Raw genomic sequence first — 4,467 nt, 5'->3', positions numbered from 1 at the left:
GGTTGAGCCTGCTTTGTTTTTCTCCTAGTCTCTCTCTCACAAAAAGACTAAGCACCAAAATCAAAATTTAGTAAACGTGAAACCACTACATTAATTAGTGTTTCTGCCCAGTTTGAAATTAAAACTATGACAAAGTCCTACCTCTATTCCCTCCAGCGAAAGACCAACTTTAATGTAATGAGGCTTTTCAAGGCCATGGGTTGCTTTCTTCCTGCTGTCTGATCATGCAAATTTTTCTCTAAATTCAAAAAAATAAGGTATTCATGCAGCTGAAATTCTCTTATAATCCATAATTCAGCATCCACAGCAATATGAAATCAAACCAATGCTCGAAGGTGAGAATGACATGAAATTAGAGCCTAAGCTGACAGAACTGCTACCTACTTGCCAGTCCAAAAATACTGGCCATCAAGTTCAGTGGTGACCTCACTTGAACTGTGACAGGCAGTGGACCTAGACTGCAATTCCTACTTAGGAATTCCTCCAGACTTTTGGTGTTAAATTTAGACACTTCACTACAGTTTTCCTTTGGCTGTTTGGACTTTGGGATCTGGGTGATGAGCAAACACAAATCAGTGAAGACAGACAGACTCTAGCCTACAGGAGCTGCAGTCTCCAAACAAAAGGGAGCTGAGTCCTTTGCTGCAGCTCCTTTGCAAACAGAAGGATTTAAAACAGCTGATACTGTTTGAACTCAAGTGCTCCACATTTGCATCTGGTTCTACTTCTAGCCCAAGGATCTACTGTAAAATAGTCCTTCTGTCCTGTATCCCTTGGTGTTTACATGGGGTAGGGATTTGAGCTGTGCTTGATATGGGATACAACGGGAAGGTTGCCTTGTAAGGCTCAGAGCCAGTTTCCTAAAGTTGATGCTGAGGATAACATTTTGGCAAAATCCTTGGTTTTCCCATCATTGTCCTTATGAAAACCACCCTTTCCTGAACTGTTATTGCATTTCTTTTGACTGGTCTCCCAAACAATGGTCCATAGATTTGGCTCTCTCCATTTTAACCGATGTTTATGCCGGTGGAGATCAGGGACAATGCCAGCACAAGTTCAGGCAGCGGCTAATGAATATCAGAGATTTTCTTGTGCTATCCCCGCTTCCCCACAGAGTGTTTGCTACTGTCCACTGCTATTTCTCTCCTGTCTCTCTTTGAGGTTACTGTGGTGCCACTGACACACGGATCCTACCCCTGCAGAGTGGATGTCACCGAATCACAGAATATTCCAGGCTGGAAGGGACCCACAAGGATCATCGAGTCCAGCTCTTATGTGAATGGCCTGTTCAGGGACTCAACCCACAACCCTGGCATTTTTAGCACCCGGCTCTAATGGACTGAGCTAATCTCAAGGGAGCAGAGATGTGAATCCCAGTGTGCTGCCCAGCCATGGATCAGGCCCCTGAGCTGCAGGGCCCTGCACCTAGAAGTGCTTTGGGTCTCCCCTTTGCTCTCCTGCTGTCAGTGCTGGTGGGGGAGGCAGGAGCCTGCCCAGAGGAGGAGGAGGAGCTTCAGGCAAAGAGCTGGCATCATTCAGCCCTGGAATGGCCTTGCATTTGAACTGGTGATTTAGCCCTGAAAGGGCAGGTCTGGTAATTGCTGATCTTGATAATAACCATGTGAATGCTGTTATCCAGTCCACCCTTGCACTTTCCAGCCATTGTGCAGTGCTCTGCCTCATTTCTTGGCTTGGCCATACCTGCTCTTTTCCTAGGAGCCAAAATAAAATAGCCTCTGATCTCGCTGCCCATTTCCTTGCCTAGCTGGGCACAAAATCACAAGTCTGCATTGCTGCCAGGAGCATCCAGCAGCTTATTCATGGGCTTATTCCAACTACTCTTTTGCTAACTGAAAGCCTTCCGAATTCAGCATCCCAGCCTACTTACTGGGTTTCCCAAAGCCACGTAAACTTTTCTGTCTGCTTCCCTGTGGCCCTGGAATGGTTTCCATAAGCATAGGTTCTTCTGCCTTCTTTTTTTCATCTCAAACCAGTTGCCTTGTAATTAACAGGAGCTGCTCTCTCTTTCTAACCAAGAGACTGGGCTTGAAACCAGGGAGTGAAGTGCCTTTACTGGGAAGTAAAATCCGTAATTGCACGGATGTTAAAAATCATGGACAAAACCTTGGTTTCTTGGCATAATTTTAGTATTTTGCTGATGACTTCCAGTTCTATTAGTTTATCTCATAAAAAGGATTACCTCTACTCTCTTCCCACGCCTCTCTTACATAAGAAGCGTGAATCATTGGGATCTCAAAAGCAAAGGAGGCCATCGAAAGCTCCACTATTTAACTGGAACCTCTGGCTTCAGCAGGAGCTTGGGCAGGAGGTGGCTGTTCCCTGAAGCATCCTCATGCTGGATCCAATGCAGCAACACTTCAGCTTGCTCCCATCAGCTGGATGGGTGGGGGTTTATGAGATTCTGTAATGTCAAGGATTTTTATTTTCAGTCTACTTTGGACAGAATTGCGGCAAAGCACCCTGTGGATAGGTGTTACAGCTGGAGACAAGTGTTTTGAGTCTCCTTGTTTTCATTTTTCTCATTTTTCAAGAAAAATGATGGTGGCATCCAGCACAGGACCTGCTGGATGGTGCAGGGAGGGGTCCCCTTGGTGCAGACCTATTCTTCAGGGACTAATGGAAAGCCACTCTGCCCTTCTTGCTTTAGCTGGGCAACACGCAGGTTGGTCCCAGATTGGAAATCTGAGACTAGGGATCGCTGTCAGACTCCACACCACAGCAATCTGTTTCATGGCCAGCAATAAAGGGAGCATTTTGCTTTTTTCTTCAGCTTGGCAGCGCTTGAATCAAAGCAAAGGCAGGCGAGCATATCTGGAGCCAAGGAAAACTGGGAGGTACTGAGTTACCTACCAAAAGTACTTTCAAGTGTCAAGGAAAGGAAACATGTACGTGTATGTGGGTGTGTCTGGCATCTCTTGTGCTCCATCCATCCCATTTTGGGATAGTCCAGGCAAGAGAACAGTAAATCCCCAAAATATGTATGTTCCAGTTTCAGTTTGAGTGAGGGTTGGTGCATGTGATAAAGGGCAGCAAAATTCAAACTGTTCCTCCTGTGCCTCAAAAGCTTGGACTGCAAGAGAGTTCTCTGTTCAGGTAGGACATCAGGGCAGGATTTTCCTTATTCAGCAGAAGGGTGAAGCAGGGTAACGCTGTGGTTGCCAAACTAACTCAATGGCAGCTCTTTTTCCAGTCACATCCTTGTTTATCTCGGACCTTTTATGCTCCTACAACTCCAGAGGTTCACATTGTGCTGTGTGGCACCTTGCCTTAAGTTATCAGAAAAGTTTTAAGGTCAATGGCTAAAGTCTGTCATTTTGTTCTCCAAAATGTCCATCCCTCCCCTCCTCCCTCTACATGAATTTCCTCCACTGTTACCCTGGTTTTTCTGAGTTTTTTAATAGCCTTTTTAATTTTCATAAATGGATTCAGATCTTTTTAATTACTGTACAATATTAAGAGCAGTTCTACCTTTTTTCCCACAGATGTAACATAAACAAATCCTTTGTTTTTCATTCTCTGTCCTTTGTTTGCATATTTGTAACCTGAAGACAATTGTAACTGACAGTTGGTTTAGCCACTTGGCTGAGGTGTGAAAAACCCCAGAAGCCAATCTTCTGCTAGAGCCACAAATGTATATAAAGTAAGAAATAAAACAAAGAGGCTCTCTCTCCGCCTGGATTCAGCTTTTGAGCTGGACGGAGAAACCTCTGCTCTGCAAAACCGCTTGTCTGCGTGTGGCTGCTTTGTGTGTCTCGGTGACACTCCACTTGTTCAAACTGCTGCTGTTCCGCCTGTGGGAAGTGCTTACCAGCTTGTGCTGCAGCTGCTGAGCAGCCACACCACCCAAAAAAACAGGCAGTGGTCTTGGTTTAGGCTGCAGAGCTGCTCAGCACAGCCCAGCTGGTTCGAGTACTCAGGCTGGGAACCTGCAAAGGGGTCCTGGGGAGAATGGCTTTTTGTGGGACTGGTGCCCTTGATCCCACATCCCACTGGAGATCCCGTGGAGGAGCAATGATAGCAGTGGGAAAGCCACAGTGGAACTGCTTTTCAGAGGGGTAAGAGCCGCCCTGCACGCTGAGCAAGGAACCGGGGTGCTCAGTCCCCCCACCTGCTCCCTCTGCCTCTCTGGTGCCGGCACATCCCTTACGAGCATCCCTGCTGAGGGCTGGGGGACAGGCGACCCCTCTCTGCTCCCTCAGCCACCCAGGCTCTGGTTCACACCTCACGCTGCTGTTGCCGTCTCTGGCACACGAGATCAAACTCGTGGCATTGTGCTAAAAGCCACAGGAAATCGTTCCAGCTATATTCACAGCCTTTCCGTACGTTTAGCTTAGCAGACTGTAGGTACATTCATTCCCTTTTGGGGGGGGGGGGGGGGGGGGGGGGGGGGTGAGGGGGTGGTCTTTTTCTTGTTCCTCCTTTTTTTTTTCTTTTTCTCTTTTTCTT

Source organism: Hirundo rustica, chromosome 1 (genome assembly GCF_015227805.2).
Source record: "Hirundo rustica isolate bHirRus1 chromosome 1, bHirRus1.pri.v3, whole genome shotgun sequence".
Taxonomy (NCBI): domain Eukaryota; kingdom Metazoa; phylum Chordata; class Aves; order Passeriformes; family Hirundinidae; genus Hirundo; species Hirundo rustica.
The sequence above is the reverse complement of the archived record's forward strand: the minus strand, read 5'-3'. Positions refer to the sequence as shown.